The sequence below is a fragment of the Panthera uncia genome, chromosome X (genome assembly GCF_023721935.1).
Source record: "Panthera uncia isolate 11264 chromosome X, Puncia_PCG_1.0, whole genome shotgun sequence".
NCBI lineage: Eukaryota > Metazoa > Chordata > Mammalia > Carnivora > Felidae > Panthera > Panthera uncia.
This window is the reverse complement of record NC_064817.1, coordinates 10,810,093-10,831,892: the sequence shown is the minus strand read 5'-3', so window position 1 is coordinate 10,831,892 and position 21,800 is coordinate 10,810,093.

The following is a 21,800-nucleotide window of genomic DNA, read 5'->3' as shown; positions in this document are numbered from 1 at the left end:
TTCTGAGGACAGAATTTGTAAGGACAAACTTGGTGCCGGGTCCTTAGTAGGTCATTACACTGATGTAGTGACAGTGGGGTGAAGGGCGACCTGAAACGGAACGTGAGTATGAGATTGCTACGTGAAAAATAAATAAATGAAATTGCTACATGAAAAATCGATCTTTTCTCCCTCCCTCCCTTCTTTCCACAATCCCACATAGAATTAATTACAGAGACCTAAAAAAGTAAACACGAGACCAGTGTAAGTTTCCTGAGAAATCTATACTCCATAGTGCGACAACACAATTGATTTGGGGAAATTTTTAAATATGTATAAACTAACCAGTCTCATGTATAAGTATTCTCTTAATTGCAGGCTAAATGACACATGTTGCCGAGTGAATATTAAAGAATGTTTAATTCATTTATTTTATTACCTATGTATCTCCAGAGGGAACAGGGCACTGAGAACAGAGACAACTAATTAAATGTCTTGGCGAAAATGGCAAGTAGCTGAAACTCGTTTACAAACTGGGTATACTGCGTAATGAGATTGCAATTTGGGGAAGATAAAATCTCCAATGCTTAAGATTCTAATTTCTCTCCCGGGGGATAAACCTATAGATGCATACCACTGGTGGAAACTAAACGGGGTTTGCTTTCTGGAAGAATCGTGCACGTTCAAGCATCTTGCCTGGCTTCTGTTCAATGGCTTTCTCCATCACTAAGTCTTTACTGTTGGCGGTAGCATTGTGAAGTCACATGACTCAGAGGTTTATAAAGAGATTCAACTTGCTGCTGCAGAGGGTATCTGAACTTCTCAACGGGGAGCCCTTTAGTGTCCACTAACCCTAAACAAATGTCTACCTTATGACCCAGCAATTTTATACTCCCAGATATATACCCGAGAGGAATGAGTGCTTCTGCCCATTAAAAAAAAAAAAAAATAGGGCCAAGGAAGTTCATAGCAGCTTCGTTCATATTAGCACCAACCGGGGAACAACGTATGTGTCCATCAAGAGGAGAATGAAACATAAGTTGTGGTGTATTCGTACAATGGAATACTCCATAGCAATGAAAAAGAAAGAACCGCTGATGTGTGCAGCCATATGGAGAACCTTGCACACGCTCTAGTGGATGAAGCCAGACACGGAGGGTGTGTGCTATACGTGATGTTCAGGAAGAGGCCAAAGTAAGCAGTGGTGACGGAAGTCACGATGGTGTTTACTGCTGTAGAGTATGGGGAGGGAGGGGGCTATTGACAGGGGAAGGGCCTGAAGGAGCTTCTTGGGGCGTTGGAAGTGTCTTTGATCTAGGTGGTGGTCACTTGGTGTAAACGTTGGTAAAACTCCTTGGAACAGTGCATTTTTGCGTACTTTACACGGCTTACTGTGTGTGTGTGTGTATGTGTGTGTGTGTGTGTGTGTTAGATCTCAGTAAAAAGCACGAAATAAATAAATCCAGGAGTGAAACCTTACAAGGGAAGCCCTTTCTCGTCCTACCAAGCACATATCCGGAGAGAGACCATTGGTATCTTGTGACTCTCCCAGATTTAGCATGTGACCTGGATGAGGCTGTGGCCAAATGTCCATGGTTAGGAGTAAGCAGAGGCAGCTGTGCCCGGAGCTCTCATCCTCCCCCCTTGTTGTTGATGTATATCCCTTACCCTCTTTGGCCCTCTTGATCATTTGGGCAGCTCCAGCCGGTGGAAAGGGATGTTGCAACAAGGGGGCGGCGGGAGGACAGGAGCAGGACTTCGTGTCATAAGCTTAGGTCCTAAGGGGACTTGGAGCACAGACAGAGAATAAGTTGTGATAAGACAGGGCTACGCTTCCTGCCAAGCAGACTAGATAAAGACTTGCCAGATAAGGGAGAGTACGAAAGATGGAGGGAAAGTGAGGGGATGAGAAGATGTGGGTCCTTGGGAAGGCGGGGGGTCCTGTTTTCTCCACAGAACTGCTACGTAGGGTAGTAGAGTCCGAAGGGCGTCTTGCCTTGCTTCCAAACCTCTTTTTCTGAACACTTTGCTGATTCCAAATTTTCCCTTTCTTATAGGACACGAGTGTTCTCAAATGATCAATCTTGAGTCTTCCGTTTTCCTGTCTCTAGAATCCATTGGGCCAGAAATAGAAGTTTACCTATTTAAATAGTATCACGAATGAGCAAAGTGACTTTAATATTCATACTCACTTTCTCCTTATGAAATTTAATTTTCAAAACTTTGGCTCAAGATCCTACTAAGGCTTCTAACACCGAGGCTTCTCTGGCATAAGTATTCCTTTAAACTTCGTGTCTGATTGCTATTGTTACCTCAAATATATCTTTTCTTTCCGTGAAAGGATAGATTAAAAATACAGAGTGGGAAAATAAAAAAAAATTTTTACCAACAGATATTTTAGCGCTTGAAAGTAAAACAATTTTTGGCTTGCCTATCTGAGACAGTTGGGAGAGTGATTTATTCGTCTCTGCTCTGATGAATGTCCTCTGTGTTCCATTTGTGCTGGGAGGGACTCAACAGCTTGTTTACAGCATTTTTGTCTCCTGATTTTGGCACCATAAATAGACTTAACTGGAGACATGGGTAGAGTTTGGTCTTCACTGAAAACCTGATTAGGGAGGCCAACATTTATTGATTACTGTGCCTGAAAGGCTTCGGGTTTGAGAATACATAGAGGCCAGCAAGCACAGGGCAATTCACCTTAGATGTGAGGATTTTCTGATGGAGAAGTTAATGGTGAACCGGGAGACATGGCTATGCTTTGACCCAAAAGTTACCATTTTCTTGGCCCTGTGTTAACTTTCTTTCAACATGCCATTTCTCATTTCATTGAGATGATGACAGTGTCGTAACACAGAGCTTTAAATTTGTCTTCATTCTGAAGCACCACATTATTGAATTACACATACAAATCGACTTGCTCCTGCAGCTCTCGGGCATAGATATATTCCACTGAAAAGGGGCCAGATTGAGAGCATCATTGCATTTGTGACATCTACCATGCATTTCAGATTTGATACTTCACGCATCATCAAAAGGTTGTCAGCAAGTCAGAAGACACAGAAATTGAGCGATGGAGTAGAGCATTTCTGAGTCCCTGTCAGACTTGTCGACTTTTTGTTTTCCCAGGCTTTGTAGGAAGAAAGCGTCGCAGCAGGTTGGGGAGAAATCTCTATATTTAAAAAAAAAATAGCAGTGTTTCCTCGTATTACTGTTAATAGTCAGGTTGTGTTCATGTTGTACAAAGTGTCTCCGTTTGTACATCACAAGATTTAAGGCTATGAAACCAAAGGCGGCTTGCTGTTACTGTTGGTTGCCCCCTCGCGAAGTGTGTGGAACCGCAGCTGGAAATTTCTAACCCCATGACGTGCACCATTCTACTCAAGCCATACCCGTTAAGATAAATTCTTTTGTGGATGGGGTGGGGGAGAAGTTAATGCCAAGACAGATGGAAACCTTCTGTGGTTTAATCGCATGTGTATGGACCAGTAGCCCTTTTCCCTCACCATCTTTTCTAGAATGAGAAGAACTAGAGGCCTCACAGTCTCTGTCATGTTTTGTGTTTTATAAACAGTTGATGTTCAGACAAGGAAACCTCACTCTCTACAGCCTACCTATCAATTATTGCAAACTTATTTCTGGTTAGTGATGCTTATATTTGTATTATCTCTGATTCATAGGGTTAAAGCCATAGAGTTATTTGTCCTCCCTCTTGTTGCCTACTGGGCTCAAATCATAAAAAAAAAAAAAAGCTTGCACACAAAGACTTGGATTTCATTGAAGAAGGTCCTATGGTCACATCTCAGCAGTGCTGAATTAGCTCCTGTTGGAGATGATGGTTTCTGATTTTCCATTGCCTGCCATGGCGCTAATGTTCGGTGTGTAATCTCCACCACTGAGTATATAGAGTATCATTAGGAGTGCCCTATGGCACTCCTTTCAGGTCCTTGTAAGAGGAAAGCAATCACGCTCTTCTGGAATCCCTACTTGCCATTATCTGTTTGAGACAGGACCCGGTCTTTGGAGTCAGGGCAGTTAAAGTTTGAGTCCTGGCTCTGCTCCTTGATCTTGAATGAGTCAGTCTAGCTTTTCTGAATATCAACATCTGCCTCAGGAAAAAACAAAGCAGAAAAACATCTACCTACGCAAGGCTGTTGCAATGACCCCAGATACTAAAGCATGTAAAGTGCTAAGAATCCCAGTACTAAGAATGCTCAACTGATGGGATTCTAAGCTTTACCCGCCTTCATTCAAGCTTTGCTTCTCTCACTCGTTTTATTGTATTGATTCAACAGACATCAGTTGAGTATCTATTATGGGATCACTCTGGGGAATGTCATAGGGAGAATATCCAGATGAATAAGACCATCCTGTCCCCAAGAAACAAAATTCTAGCATGTTACTTCTCAACCTTGGCTATACCTTAGAATCACCAGAGAAGCTATAAGGAATGCCAGTGTCCAGACCATGTCTCTTAAATCAAAAGCTCTGGGGTGTCACCCCAGAAAAAGTATTTCTTTTATTTTGTTAACAGGCTAGTCATATAGGTTGTGAGCCTCCTTGCCCACTTTATTTTATTTTTTAATTTTGATTCCAATGTAGATAACAGAGTGTTATATTAGTTTCAGGTGTACAATAACAGTGATTCAACAATTCTATACATTACTCAGTGCTCGTCATGATAAGTGTCCTCTTAATCCCCTTCCCCTATTTTACCCATTCCCACCCCCTCCCCTCTGGTAACCCTCAGTTTGTTCTCTATACTGAAGGCTCTGGTTTTGGTTAGTCTTTATTTTATTCATTCGTTTTGTTTCTTACATTCCACATATGAATAAAATCATATGGTATTTGTCTTTCTCTGATTGACTTATTTCACTTAGCATAATGCACTCTAGATCCATCCATGTTGTTGCAAATGGCAAGAATTCATTCTCTTTTATAGCTGATTAATATTACATTTTATATCTATCTACCCACCTACCTATCTATATTACTTCTTCTTTATCCATCTGTAGATGGACATATGGGTTGCTTCCATAATTTGGGTGTTGTAAAAGATGCTGCCATAAGCATAAAGGCACATATATCTTTTCAAATTAGTGTTTTCATTTGCTTTGGCTAAATACACGATAGCAGCATTATGGATTATATGGTAATTCTATTTTTAGTTTTTTGAAGAACCTCCATCCTGTTTTCCACAGTGGATATTCCAGTTTGCATTCCCACCAACAGTTCATAAGGCTTCCTTTTTCTCCACGTCCTCTCCAACATTTGTTGTTTCTTGCACTGTTGATCTTAGACATTCTGACAGGTTGGAGGAGATATTTCATTGTGGTTTTGATTTATATTTCTCTGATGATGAGTGATGGTGAGCATCTTTTCATGTGTCTGTTGGCCATCTGGATATCTTCTTGGGAGAAACGTCTGTTCATGTCTTCTGCCCAGTTTTAATTGGATTATTTGTGTTTTTTGGTGTTGAGTTGTATAAGTTCTCTATTTTAGGTATTAACTCTTTTTTAAAAATTTTTTTAACGTTTATTCCTTTTTGAGAGAGACAGAGTGTGGGTGGGGGAGGGGCAGAGGGAGGGAGACACAGAATCCGAAGCAGGCTCCAGGCTCTGAGCTGTCAGCACAGAGCCCGATGTGGGGCTTGAACTCACTGACTGACCTGACTCACTGATCATGACCTGAATCAAAGTTGGAATCTTAACTGACTGAGCCACCCAGGTGCCCCAGGTATTAACTCTTTATTGGCTATGTCATTTGCAAATATCTTCTCTTATCAGTAGGTTGTCTTCTAGTTTTGTTGATTGCTTCCTTTGCTGTGCAAAAGTTTTATTTTGATGTAGTCTCGATAGTTTACTTTTGCTTTTCTTTCCCTTGTCTCAGGAGACATGTCTAGAAAAATGTTGCTATGGGCAATGTCAGAGAAATTACTGCCTGTGCTCTCTTCTAGGGTTTTTATGGTTTCAGACTTCACATTTAGGTACTTCCTCCATTTTGAGTTTATTTTTATGTATGGTGTAAGAAAGTGGTCCAGTTTCATTTTTTTTGCTTGTAGCTGTCCAGTTTCCCCAGTACCATTTGTTGAAGAGACTGTCTTTTTTCCCAGTGTATATTCTTTTGTGCTTCGTCATAGGTTAATTGACCATATAATCGTGGCTTTATTTCTGGGCTCTCTATTCTGTTCTATTGATCTATGTGTCTCTTCTTGTGCCAGTACCATATTGTTTTGATAACTACACCTTTGTAGTGTATCTTGCAATCTGGGATTGTGATACTTCTGCTTTTGTCCTTCTTTTTCAAGATTACTCTAGCTCTTCGGGCTCTTTTGTGGTTCCATACAAATCTAATATTCTTTGTTCTAGTTGTGTGAAAAATGTTATTGGTATTTACATAGGGATTGCACTTTTGTGACTGAGCCACTTTTGCCTTCAGTCCAGTCATCTGCAATGGTTCTCTTTGCCTGTGTGGACAGGGTTTGGTCCCTGTGTTGTTAGTGGGCCAATCTGGGGCCCCCTTGGGCTTGAGTTGAGTCAAACCAGGTGTTGGCTAGAGATGCAGTAGAATAGAACTGCAGTGTGCTTTCCTTGTATTGTCCCCTAAGAAGCTGTAGTTGTTGGGTGGGACCTACAATCAGACCAGATGTCTGTTCCCAGTCTACTGCCGGAGGCATAGTCAGACCGGTGTCTGTGGTTGTCTTCCCCTCTCTCCAGGGCAGAAGTCACTTTGGAGGGGTGCTGCCACATCAGGGCTACTTGCACCCTGCCAAGCTTGTGGCACTGCTTTCAGTGGACTCTGGCCAAGGTCGTATTGGAGGGGGCAGGACTGCAGGGGAATGTAGGGGCAGGACGCACAGTGTTAACAAGGTTTGCACAGGTCTGCTGTCTGAAGCTGCTTTAGAAGACTCCTGCCACCAGGCTGGAGGGGGTGAACCCACCGGGGAGCGTGGGGGCAGAGTGCCTGGCGCTAGAAAGGCCTGCACGAGTTTGCTGCAGGAGGGGATCTGCAGCAACTTGGGAAGAGGCTGGCATTGCAGGAGGTAGATTTGCGGAAGGACCATGGTGTTGGGGCATGTGGCATTAGCAGGGTTTTCAATGGTCTGCTGTAGTAGGAGACCGGGGGCCCAGCCCTGGCTGGAGGAGATGTGTCCACAGAACACGCAGGGGAAGGCCACACTGTGAGCAAGCTGGGTGGAGAGTGTGGTGCTGTGTTGGTTCCGACAGATGTCCAAGTATCTAGGCTAGTGGAGAGGGCAGTGTCACCTGCCAGTTCCTTTTTTCCTGGAGAAGTCCCTTAAAGATCTCTGCCCCTCCAGCACATGCTCTGAAATCAGTAAATAAATCTCCTGCCCATATGCCCCAGGTGTTTTTCAAACTACTTTCAAAGGGCGGGGACTCAGTTTCCTCTCACCCTCCTGGCTCTCCCATAGTCAAAGTCACTGATTTTCAAAGCTCCAGGTGTTGAGCACCACTGGCTGTAAGAATTTGTGAAATTCAGCCACTCTGGTGTTCAAAGCCAAATGTTATGGGGATTCATTGTCCCCGGGGGGATTCCCTGCGCCTTGTGGTGCTTTGTGCGAAGGTCTGTTTTCTCTCCCCTTTGTGTGCCCACGGTGTTCCTCCCTTGGACAGTAAGCCAGTCCCAATCGTGTCTCCATCCTTCCTACCCTCTTCGATGTAGCCTCTTCCCTACCTTCAGCTGTGGAGAGTCTGTTCTGCCAGTCTTTGGGCCATCTGGGGGTTACTTATCCCAAGCATCCATTTATCCTAAATATTGTATCCATGGTACAAGGTGAACTTAGGATCTTCCTACTCTACCATCTTCCCCGGAAGTCTCCGGGAAGAGTAGTTCTTTAAAGCACCCTAGGTAATTCCCATGTGCATCCAGGTTGAAAATCACTCTTCTAGAGGTAATGTGTATGTGAGTCCGAGAGTTTTAATGTCCAATTCTGTTTGATACAGAGGATTCGAGACCAATGAAATGGGTAGTGCTCAATCATGGAGTACCTGGTATATCACCTTATAGAACTTGGCTTTTGTCTTAAGGACAATGTAAAATCAGTGGAAGAATGCTATGAGTAGGCTCTAGAATGATTCTTCTGGCGTTCGTGTGAAGGATGTTCAGCAGGTGCTGTCCCACTCATATACCTTGGAATTTACCGCTGTAGACTTCTGACCAACTGTGTGATGGGCTTCTCTGACTGATGAAACCCTATCTTTCCTCTGCTCCTGTGCTCAGCAGACTAGAAATATGAGAGAATTCTATGACTCCTACATCCACTGCTGCAGTACTCACTGATAAGTTACAGGGATTAGTGTAAAAACACCCTTGCTCTCACATCCCTGGTGCGGGATAACTTTGAGGCATGTGGTCTATACTCTCTCCTAGAGTAGCAGGACTGAGCTATGGTTGCCCACAGTACTAACTAGTTGGATAATATACCTTTATTTGGTTTCTTTCTCTTCCTTATTTCGCTTCCTTACTTCCCAACTGTAGGGTGTCTCAACATGGGCACTCTTGACATTTGAAGTTGGCTAATACTTTTTTTGGTGGTTGTAGGGGGAACTGTCCTGTGCATTGTAGGAAGTTTAGCAACATTCCTGATCTCTACCCACTACAGTCCAATAGGACCCTCCCCCAATTGTAACAACAAAAAATATCTCCAGGTATTGCCAAATGTCCCCGGGGGCATAAATTATTACCCCCTATGGGTTAAAACTACTCCCCCAGATGTTTTCTGGGTTCACCTCCTAGACGCACTACTGTCCTTGAATCCTTGTCTTTGGATCTGCTTCTGGAGAGCCTAAGCTAAGAGAAGTTGAATAGGAACATATCAGGGATATAGAGACCATCTGTGAGATACTTGTGTCCACCTGAGACAAAGATAATGATCTGAACTTCAGATGAGGCTGAGGTAATAGAGGAGGGGTGGTGGTTACAAGATACCAAGATGGATGCCAGCTGATGGAACTTGGAGCCTCGGTGTATGTGAGAAATAGAGAGTGAGGAAGAAGAAGAAATGTAGAATTACACTGATGGTGTCATTCACTGATAGGAAATCCAGAAGTAAAATAAAACGTATTTTTTAGGGGATTTGTGGAAAGATAGCGACGTTGGGTTCTCGTTTGTATCTCAGCTAGGAGCCATACTGTGATGTCAACATCTTCCTAACTTCTCAGGAGAAAGGTCACTTTAGATCTGTTTTGAATCTTGGCTGCACATTGGAATCACTTGGGAATTTTAAAAGATGCTGCAGACCCTACACTCAGAGACTTTGATCGAATTGGTCTGCAATGTGGCCTTGGCCTCAGGATATTTAAGTGTACCCAGGTGATTGCAATGTGTAGTAAAAAATCTGGTAAAATTTAACAAGATTAGAAGAATCGTTTGGAGAGAGGATTTCTCTTACTCACGTGTGCGCGCGTAAGCACATACACACCCCTCAACATTTCATCTTAGATTTTCCTACGACAAATATGGCAGTGCTCTTCATTTTAACTTTATTAAAATGATGCTAAAGAGAATGTTTAAGCACACAGTTAAAAGTATTGAGCACTTCCTCCGTCCAGGTAATTTTCTACGTACCTGGCATAAAATCTTATATGTGGCACCAGGGCTTTCTGAGTCCAGAGCCTAAGTTCTCAGTCATGACAGCAGATGGTCAGTCCAAATTCCTCATTCTGTACAAGCCTCTCAGCTTACTGGGAAATGCAATTCATATGTGAATGAGAAGTTTTGCAGGAGAAAATGCAGTATTTTAAAATCTAAGTGGTGGGGCGCCGGGGTGACTCAGTCGGTTGAGCATCCAACTTGGACTCAGGTCAAGATCTCACGGTCGGTGAGTTTGAGCCCCGCGTTGGGCTCTGTGCTGACAGCTCGGAGCCTGGAGCCTGTTTTGGATTCTGTGTCTCCCTCTCCTCTTTCTGTCCCTCCCCCACTTGTGCTCTGTCTCTCTCTCTCAAAAATTAACGTTAAAAAATTAAAAAGAAAAGTCATGATCTCGCAGTTCGTGGGTTCAAGCCCCACATTGGGCTCTCTGCTGTCAGCAGATCTTCTGTCCCCTTCTCTCTCTGTCCCCTACCACTCGTCCTCTCTCGCTCTCACTCTTTCCTTCTCCCAAATAAATAAATAAAAACTTTTAAATCTAAATAGCAACCAGAAGTTTTTCGATGGGTCACACAAATCAGAAGGATTTGACCTGATCAAAGATAGAAAATGACAATGATCTTCCCAGGGCTAAAAATATGTTTCTGCTCTCTCAAATTCAAAGTGAAGCACCTGAGAGTCTATCTGAGAAAGACTGATGGTTTGGGTAGAGTTTTAGAAAGCTTTTTGAGGTTATATTGTTTTATTTAACTTTCTTTTCAGCAGATGAACTGATGATTGTAATCATTTGTTTGTTAAAAGTTCTTTGTGAATTTGAGGGGAGGGATGCTAATAATCAAAGTAATATCTACCCTGTTTCTCTGTGTCTATGCCACCCCATTATGTTAGTTTCCAAGTGTCTACGCTGTCCCATTATGCTTATAAGCTTCCACAGTCTTTTGATGTCCAGTTTTAAAGAGCATTATGAGAGAATAACTTGACGGGCATTAGACGCTTTGAAGCATATGACACATGGCCCGTTTACCTATTTCTCTGTGCTTTTTTATAGTATCTCTTTCGTAAGGAGTGTGAAATACCTCATAGCTGTTTATTTTTATTGCATTTCTGTGATGTTCCAAATGCACAAGCATATTCGAGTTTCGTATTTTCTTTTTATTGCACTGGTCTTAGAGAACAAATTTACCAAGTGGCATTCCTTCCTTAAGAAGTATTGAGAATTAGGGATTTTATGCTAAATTTTCTAAGCCTGGTGCCCACATTTTTAAAAAGATACCCATTTAAGTAAATGGTGTTTGATGCTCTTGTCTACTGCATTGGTTTGTGGAGTGAGACTGCAAAGGTCAAGGGTCAACAAACCTTTTCTCTAAGGGGCCAGAGAGTAAATATTTTAGGCCTTATGGGGCCAAACAGTGTTGGTTGTAACTACCCAACTCCGTTATAGCAGGAAAGCAGCCATGGGCAGTACGTGAACAAGTGAGTCTGCATGTGTTCCAACAGATCTCTATTCACAAATATAGAAGATGGTCTGAATTTAGAGTGCGGGGCTGTCGTTTGCGGAGTCCTGGCATAAAATTGTACAAGCAAGGCTATAGTCCTGGGCCTCACAGTTCCTGCGTACTAATTCCCCTCTTCGTGTGTGTGTGTGTGCCTCAAAGCTGTCACGTAAGTCTCTAAATAAGAATGGGTAGATTGACCAAACGAAACAAGCACAGCTGGGAAAATTCTATTCGTTATAACCCAAATGCCTTCAACCACCTTGCCAGGCTTTGTTTACTTGGATTCGGCCTGATCTCAGAAATTGGGAGAAGGTTGGGCTAGAAACCTGACCCAACGGAGGTTTGGGTGTAGTTTACTGCCCAACGGCAGTATGCTTAAAATGTCCCAAACAAGGAAGCCAGGTGATTCTCAAGATTCTTCCGCCCCTGGCTTTTCAGGGTATGTCTAAGGCCATCCACTCCTACGTTACAGAAAAGGACCAACGGCCACCAGTGCAGCCTGTGACGTGACAGAGCTTAGAACATCACTAAGTTCTGCCAGTCACTAATTTAATGCTGATAAAAATAATGGTTACTTTACATGGAACAATCTGTCGTTTTTCTCTTGTAAGCCTCATCCATACCTCCAATCCCTTTACTGTTGAGGCCACTGAGAGTTTCCTTCAAATCGCTCAACTGGCGAGTGGTGGAATTGGTACCCTGCCCCACGTGTTCTGACTGCAAAGCCTTGTGCTCTGTTTACTTCAAAAGCCCCCTCCCTGTATCGTGCTCTGGTGGCAATAATAGTATGATCATCATGAACAACCACAGCTAACAGTGACCGAGCTTCCAAGGTGCCTGGCGCTGTTTTAAATTCTTTATAGGCATAAACTCATTTACCCTCACGACAGGTCTCTGTCCACCTGCCACCCCCATTTTCTGAACCAAGAAACTGAGGCACAGATAGTGACCCGAATAACTGATCTCAAAGCAACTCCTAGCGTTGGAAAGCATCACTCCACTCCAAGCGGAAATGGCCCAGGCAGGAAATGCTTCCTTCGTTTCCCAGTGTCAGAAGAGGAAGAAAAGCCCCTGAGGTCTACAGAAGCAGTGAAGTCCCAGCCTGGCTTTGTATTCTAACTGCATATTCCTCTTCTCTCTCCTCACCCTTTCATGTCAGTTCGTTTTGGGCTGATAAATTCCAACCTCCCTGGAGTCTTTACTAGTCGCCAGACGAATCTCACATCAAAGCCACACATTTTGGAGACGCCTCCCGTGAACTGTAACAGCAGTGAATAGATTTGTCTCTCTGTCAAAACGTGAGATAAGCCAATTACTGCCTTGTGCCTCTCACTTCCCATTGCTTTGCTGAAAGCCGCACAATAGTGACACCAGAGCAGCTCATGCAGCATTTCGGAGTCCAGGTATCCCGGACACGTAAGGCAGATGGCACAAAAGGAGAAGGGAAAAGAGCTATACAAAGCGACCAACCGCGTCAAGGCGCTTCAACTTGGAACATGGAGGTACGTTTTCAAAACGTCTTCATGCCAGATATGGGCTTCTCCTTGTTTTTCTAACGATGACATCAAACTCAAATCTGAGCCCTGCTGTGAAAGCAGCTAGATATCGTCTGGATCCTCCTTCCGTGAGGGGACTTTGAGGGGATAGGAGTTACCCATGATTTCTTTCTTCGCAAATTTTCCGCCGTCCCCTTCTTTTCTTCATATATTCGGAAGACCTTTCCCTGCTCGAGGACAAGAGTTGCAGAGCTCAGAAAGGCCAGATTAACTGAGGCCACTTGTTGTGAACTAACCAATAACTAAACTGAAGTGACAGTTTATAGGTTAGGTACCATGCTCACAACATGGCCACCCAATTATGGTGTCAGACAACATGTCCCTACACAAAAGGGTCTTTTAAGTGTTTGTTTTGTGAAACTTTTTACATGTATTTATTTATTCATTTATTTTTAGAATGTCAGTTCTTCACAATTTCTTTTTTTTTTTAATTTTTTTTAATGTTTATTTATTTTTGAGAGAGAGGGTGAGACAGAGCGTGAGCAGGGGAGGGGCAGAGAGAGAGGGAGACAGAATCCAAAGCAGGCTCCAGGCTCTGAGCTGTCAGCACACAGCCCGATGTGGGGCTCGAACCACAAACCGTGAGATCATGACCTGAGCTGAAGTTGGATGCCCAACTGACTGAGGCACCCAGGCGTCCCTTTTTTTTTTTTAATATGAAATTTATTGTCAAATTGGTTTCCATACAACACCTAGTGCTCATCCCAAAAGGTACCCTCCTCAATGCCCATCACCCATCCTCCCCTCCCTCCTGCCCTCCATCAACCCTCAGTTTATTCTCAGTTTTTAAGAGTCTCTTATGGTTTGCCTCCCTCCCTCTCTAACCCTTTTTTTTTTCCTTCCCCTCCCCCAGGGTCTTCTGTTAAGTTTCTCAGGATCCACATAAGAGTGAAAACATATGGTATCTGTCTTTCTCTGTATGACTTATCTCACTTAGCATAACACTCTCCATTTCCATCCACGTTGCCACAAAAGGCCAGATTTCATTCTTTCTCATTGCCACGTAATATTCCATTGTGTATATAAACCACAATTTCTTTATCCATTCATCAGTTGATGCACATTTCGGCTCTTTCCATCATTTGGCTATTGTTGAGAGTGCTGCTATAAACATTGGGGTACAAGTGCCCCTATGCATCAGCACTCCTGTATCCCTTGGGTCAATTCCTAGCAGTAGTATTGCTGGGTCATAGGGTAGATCTGTTTTTAATTTTTTGAGGAACCTCCACACTGTTTTCCAGAGCGGCTGCACCAATTTGCATTCCCACCAACAGTGCAAGAGGGTTCCCGTTTCTCCACATCCTCGCCAGCATCTGTAGTCTCCTGATTTGTTCATTTTGGCCACTCTGACTGGCGTGAGGTGATATCTGAGTGTGGTTTTGATTTGTATTTCCCTGATGAGGAGCGACGTTGAGCATCTTTTCATGTGCCTGTTGGCCATCTGGATGTCTTCTTTAGAGAAGTGTCTATTCATGTTTTCTGCCCATTTCTTCACCGGATTATTTGTTTTCGGGTTTTTTTTTTTTTTTTCGGGTTTTTTGGATGTGGAGTTTGGTGAGCTCTTTATAGATTTTGGATACTAGCCCTTTGTCCGATATGTCATTTGCAAATATCTTTTCCCATTCTGTCAGTTGCCTTTTAGTTTTGTTGATTATTTACTTTGCAGTACAGAAGCATTTTATCTTGATGAGGTCCCAATAGTTCATTTTTGCTTTTAATTCCCTTGCCTTTGGAGATGTGTCAAGTAAGAAATTGCTGTGGCTGAGGTCAGAGAGGTTTTTTCCTGCTTTGTCCTCTAGGGTTTTGATGGTTTCCGGTCTCACATTCAGGTCCTTTATCCATTTTGAGTTTATTTTTGTGAATGGCTTAAGAAAGTGGTCTAGTTTCAACCTTCTGCATGTTGCTGTCCAGTTCTCCCAGCACCATTTGTTAAAGAGACTGTCTTTTTTCCATTGGATATTCTTTCCTGGTTTGTCAAAGATTAGTTGGCCATACTTTTGTGGGTCCAATTCTGGAGTCTCTATTCTATTTCACTGGTCTATGTGTCTGTTTTTGTGCCAATACCATGCTGTCTTGATGATTACAGCTTTGTAATATAGGCCAGAGTCTGGGATTGTGATGCCTCCCGCTTTGGTATTCTTCTTCAATATTACTTTGGCTATTCTGGGGTCTTTTGTGGTTCCATACAAATTTTAGGATTGCTTGTTCTAGCTTCAAGAAGAATGCTGGTGCAATTTTGATCGGGATTGCATTGAGTGTGTAGATAGCTTTGGGTGGTATTGACATTTTAACAATATTTATTCTTCCAACCCATGAGCATGGAATGTTTTTCCATTTCTTTGTATCTTCTTCAATTTCCTTCATAAGCTTGCTATAGTTTTCAGCATACAGATCTTTTACATTTTTGGTTAGGTTTATTCCTAGGTATTTTATGGTACTTGGTGTAGTTATGAATGGGATCAGTTTCTTTATTTGTCTTTCTGTTGCTTCATTGTTAGTGTATAAGAATGCAACTGATTTCTGTACATTGATTTTGTATCCTGCGACTTTGCTGAATTCATATATCAGTTCTAGCAGACTTTTGGTGGAGTCTATCTGGTTTTCCATGTATAATATCATGAAACTTTTTCCTTTTAAAGAACTTTTGACATACAGAAGAGATTCTGGAATAGTACAGCGAGTTCCCAGCTGTTACGCAGCTTCCCCTAATGATTACATTTTGCATAGTGATTGTACAATGATTAAAACCTGGAAATTGATGTTGACATAGCACTATAACTTAACGTACAGCTCTTTTGTGACTTTCCCCAGTTTCCCCACTAATATCTTTTCTCTGGACCTGGATCTCGCATTGAATTTAGTTGTGTCTCCTTCGTCTCTGTCTATCTGTGATACAGAATGGCTAAGTCAAAGTGCCAAAGCTTTCACCGTTATTAAGTGGTAGAGTTGACGTTTTGAACCCTAATGTCTGCCTATAAAAACCACTTTCTTAATCATAATACCATTATCTTAGGTTTCCTTTCGGCCATTGACTGGGCTGTACACGAATAACAACTGAGTGTCTAACTTCTGTGCCTTTAACACTTTAAATATTTGTTTCAGTAGCTGGTATTACATTAACTAATACATACAGTCTGGTATAGTAGTATAGACTTATACTAGTAGGTTAATGGTATAGTATCGGATCAGCCTAGTACTTTACTATGCTTAACACAAGAAAGTGTACCTGTCATTTAATCTAGGCCTTTGTTTTTTATATGCTTTCACGTATCTTTGATTATTTTAAGGACTAATCCATGTTAAAAGTACAACTTTAAATTTCCTTTTCAAAGTAAAGAGATGTTACAAGTGCTTTTTTTAAATGGTGAAGAGGGTGGGGTAGAGGTTGCATATTAGGAAATCCAATATCCTTAGAGTATGAGGGACTATCTTATTTCATAAAGGTTGGAAATCTCTATTCTTAGCATTTGGTTGATGCCAAGGATTTTTAGACTTTCTACTGTGTGTGTTTTTCAGGCTCATATCAACAAATTTGGTAACTAAATCAAAAGTTAGAATCACTAACCAACAAAATGAAGCTAGACCTAGGAAATTTGTGTGGGAGCCAATTAGACCGTAGCCTGTAGGATAAAATTTAATAAAAACTCAACTGTGGACGTGACACCAAACAGAACATTTTCCCAGGAGAAACACCTCAGAGACGTGACCTCATCATTTCCAGCAATGTGTTCGGTCAAGGATTTGGAAAATAGCCCAATGTAGTATAAAAGAGCGTTTATCAAAACAAACTTAACCTGGGCCTTAACATATGGGCCTTTCATTTTCCAGATAATATTTGGTCATAGACCAGGTACTTGATGAGGTACAAGGAAGAGCAAAGCATTTGAAAAATTGAGGGAAGCATGTGTGAAGTTGGATTTTCTTTCTATTCAGCCTTCCATTTATCCCCACAGTGGGCTCATGATTAATGCCCTCAGGCTGCACTGTTTATGGGATGTATACTGTACCCTTCCATACTCAGTAAACACTTCTGATCCATGGTGCTTGTCTTTTAAAATTCCATTCACCATTTATGGCCAACTTTTTGTTGTAATTTGGTTATTAATTTCCATTTTCCATGATACGAGTCAGTTCTTGCTGGTTTATGAAAATTTTGCTTTTAAATATATCTTAATGGGCTTAAAAGCCAGTACGCCTTTGCATTTTAAAGATATTTTTCAGTTTAGAATAGTCCATGTCAAGGCTTTTCTGTATTTATTTATGATAACATTTTAAGAAGTGATATATCATTTTTGGTGACAAAATTACATAAAGCTGGAAATGTTTCCAAGCATTTATTTTGAAAATGCTCTCTCCATAAACTATCCCTGAGAAAATCAGCTATTTTTGCACACTTTGCTAAAATGTGAATATGTACCTTGAGGAGACACATTAGTGCATTAGTTTTAAGTCTGCTAAATAGCCAACTAATGACAGCCGCTTGTCATCATGCAAAGCTTCTGGTCTTTTCCAGAAAATGAGGGCAAGAGGCTTCTTATGAGAGAAAAATAAATAACTCATCTTTGAATTGATAACTATTTCAAGTACTTTGCCATGAGATAACCAGAAAATTCTGTAACAAACACAATGGAATGTGAATCATCTTGTTTACAAAGCTTCAAAAGATTCTACTGTTTAAAGGTCTTGATTTTATAAAAGAAAACTTGAAGACATCCTGTAGTACATAAACTGAAATGTCACAAAGTATAAATGCTGAATAGGAGCGTCAGTCCCTCAGCATTTTTATATGCCCGTCTTCCTTCAGGACATATTATGGACGGACTGTAACCATCTGACATATAACTGAATGAATATTCCAGGGTCAATATTTATACAGAATGTTAGCGATGTTTAATTTCTTCTATAGATGAAAAAGAACATAAATTGTTATGTTTCCTCCTGTATCGTTATGATGAAAATTATAGCCAGAGTGGTAAGCATCTAACTGGTTGGTGGGTAAGGGGGTTTTGAGTCTGGGTGAGTTAGGGGTTTGACTTTTACCACCCATGCAGGGACTGAAGACAAAGTCTTCAATTTTTGCAAGGCAGATAGTAGGAATCAGAATCCCTGCATAAAGCCAAGATTCTTAAAGGGCTGCGTATATAGGGAAAAGGTGGAAAAGGTTGAAACATTCCATCCATTATCATAATAAGGCAACAAAGAAACAGTTGTGCTCATGAATGTGCTTTGGGTAAAAATAAAAATTGTCTCCCTTTAGACTGTATAATGATGTGTCTCCTATATTTAGGGTTAGAATTTAAACTAGTCTTTTGGATCAGGAATTCTGGAGCTGAAAACTAACACAGAACTCGAGTCTCAACCAGTGATACCTTAAGGCCTATGCAGGAAGCAAATAGAAAGCTTCTCTGGATGGATATGCCCACCCTCCACCAAGCAACAGGGACTTCTAATGGATAAGACAACACTGAACATGAGCTTATAACTGTGCCGAATGTCCTCCTGTCACCCCTCTAGATCTACGTTCCATCCTTCTCCACCCTGCTTTGTTCCCCAGTAGATTGACCTCCATGTATTGCATCGCCTGGGCTTTCTGGCTTTTCATTGCGTTCAGCCAATGGGAGGTAATGGCAAGAGGTTGGAGGACAGTAGATTAGCAAGGTCATGTTATTTGTTTCTCCAGCTACACCTATTCTAGGTCACTGGTTGGTGGCATCAGCCTGCCCCTACCAAGGGCCATGACTCCTGTCAGGCAGCCCTGTCCTCTAACTACAGGTCTGGTAATCACTTCCTCCTTGTGCCATACATGGTGGGATGGCAATAACTTCATGTTTCACTATTGTTTGGCTGCTCTTAGCCCAACTCACACATTTGGAAATAGTCCTTTTATGAAACTCCACAGTTACTCTATTTGATATGTCCTATGTTTCCTGCCAGGAATTTGACTGATGTATCATTAATAGTTTTGAAAACTAATGATAACAATGGAGGATGAAATCCACCTTGAGCCAAGAGTCCACAGACCTAACAAATAGGATTATTAAAACTGAAAGGACTTCAAATAATAGAACAATTAATGGAGAACTATAAAAATACGTTTGACATAATTAAAGGCAAAGGAAGTGATCAAAATCAGATACAGAACAAGATACTTTGAAAGAAGAACAGACATTTGAAAAATAGCCAAATAGAATTTCTAGAAAGAAACAAATGGTTGTTGAAATTAAAAACCCATTAGACAAATTAAGCAGTAAGTTATATATAGCCAAAGGGAGGCTCACTGACAAAGAAAGTAAATCTGAGTATATTCATCAGAATGAAGCATGAAGAGATAAAGGGATGGAAAGTATGAAAGAGGGGTTAAGAGACATTGAGGGATTGGCAGAGAGACAATATTTGCAGGATAACAGAACTTTTCATAATGAATTAAAGAAATGATTACTAAATTTAAAAAATTCAACATGTCCTGAGTAGGATAAGCAAAAATAAACCCACATCCAGACACATGTAGTGAAACTGTAGGCAAAGAAACAAAGAAAACATTTAAAAAGTAGTAAAAAAAGAGAAAAAAGGCCAGATTATCACAATACTAACAGTAAGACATACAGTGGACTTCGCAACAGCGGTAATATAGACCAAGTTACATTGGAATAGTATTTTCAAAATAATGAGAGAAATTAACTTTCATCTACGATTTTACACCTAGCTAAAATAGCATTCAAAACTAAGGACAAAATGAAGACTTGGAAAATTATTCATTTCTTACTAAAACATTTAGGTTATAAAATTGACTTAAATAGAAAAAATATCCACTAAAGAAACTAAATCAATAATCTAAAATCAATTTATAAAATGAGCACTAGGCCCAGATGGCTTTACAGGCAAATTTTACAAGGAAAACAACCCAAAAGAGACATGGATAAGGATGAACAGTGAATTCAGAGAAGAGAAATTTTCAATAGTTAATAAGCCACATGGAAAGCTCCTCAGCCTCATTTATAATCAGGGGAGTGAAAATTCAAATAATAATGAAATATCATTCCACCAAAATATTATTCAAGTCTGAAAACAACAAATGTTGGTAAGAGTTGAACACAGAGAAACAGAAAATCAAAGGCATTGGTAGGAGACAACAAATTAGTTACTTGGTTTGGGAAGCATTTTTGCAATGTTTAATAAGCATACACATTAACTGGACAATTCCATTTCTAGAAACTTTTACCCCTGTGCACAAGAAGACAAGGACAAGATAATTTAGTGGAACATTGGAGATAGTCTAACTCTATCCCCCAATAGACAAGGTGGGGGTGGCTCTTGGGTGGCTCCATCAGTTGAGTGTCCAGCTCTTGATTTTGGCTCAGGTCACGATCTCATGGTTCATGGGTTTGAGCCCCATGTCGGGCTCTGCACTGAAAGTGTGAGGCCTGCTTGGGATTCTCTCCCCCCTCCCTGACCACCGCCCCTCCCCTGTGCTCTCTCTCTCTCAAAATAAACTTTAAAAAAAAGAAAAATGGATAGATGTAATATTCAGAAAATGTATCTCACACGATAGCGAACATGCATGGAGTAGGTCTGCGTATATTAGTATGGATAAACTTCAGCAAAATGTTGAGTGAAAGGATCAAGGCACACAATATGCATCATTATATTATTAGGCAAAAATTCAAAACAAAAGAAAGCAATTTAATTTGCTTATGGACATATATTTATGTTATTAAAAATTTAAATATGCAGGACAATACACATCAAGTTCAAGCAGAGGGGAAGGGATGGAGTGACAATAACTGTGTTGGTAACACTTTATAAAAAAAAAGGGAAAAATGTAAATCTATTTAATCGTGGTGTGTGAACAAAGGTGCATTATATGATTATACTTTCAGTGTACGTTTGAAAATGTTTTATACTTCTAGACAAGATAATGCCAGTATGTTCTTATAAGTCACCAAAGTATTGTTCCTTGGGGTTACATTCCTATTATTTTCTTTACACCTGTAGGAGAGACATAGGATAGCCAAATCCATTTCTAGACAGTTTTACCATGCTTAAAATTTATATTACATACATTGATATTCAAGGATATTTTAAACCTGCTTCCTGCCCTCTGGGATGTAAGTAGGGATGGAAATGATTAGCTTTGAATTTGAGAATGAGCATCTGACAATAAATGTTTCCTGTGAGACTATGCCAACCGCTTCCTGTATAGCCTGTTAACAAGCTTCAAAGGAGGCCATAGAATTATCGTCTTTCCACTTTCCCCCCTGAGACACTCCTTACTGTTCTATATTCTGGCTGCTGGGTTTCCAACCCTTTCCTATCCTATTAAAATACTGGCTTAGCGATGCTAACTTTGAGAGAAGGAGATGTGGAAGGAAAACCACCTGCAACCAATGTATGGGTTCTTAAGAACTCCTCTGAGTACATAAAAGTTAGAAATGTTGATTGAACTCAGCTCATTGAATTTCTATTTCTAACTTTCTCTACACTAAAGAGCCTGCTCCACGTACAGTCTGGCAGTTTCAAACTGCCTTGAAGAATTTGTTACATCCCAGAAGGGAAGGTTGGCAGTTGTTTCTGGGAACCTGTTGAAATTCAAAAATGAGTATGAATAGAGACTTGGACCATTGGGTAAGAAAAAGCCTTGAACAGTATATTTCATTATATAATACAACATATTTGCTTTAGGGAAATCAAAGTATTCATCTTGTATGATGACTGAAAAAAAAGTTTACAACCACATTGTCTAAATGAAAAATTGCAACCCACACATTTGTTCAGTTTCTAGAAAGACACTGTGCTAGCCCTGGCAAGAAATAGGGAAGAAAAAAGTTGAATGAAGAAGTGACTAGATATGGACTCCCTGCCATCAAGTACTTTTAAATCTGGTTGAGGAAAGAGGACACAGGTATGGAAAACAGAAGAACAAGCAGAAAACTCTGATGACATTCTCATGTTTATATGTCTTGATATCCAGATCGTCAGTGAACTTGGTCCGAACAGCAAATATTTATTATATACCCATTATGTGCCAGGCATTGAGATAAGTACAAGAGACGTAAATCAAGTCAGACAAAGTCCTTGCCCTCATCTATCGGTGGAGGCATCACTGAAATGAATTCTTCTAAGATAATGTGAAATGTGCTATAAAAGAGACCTATTGGAGCAA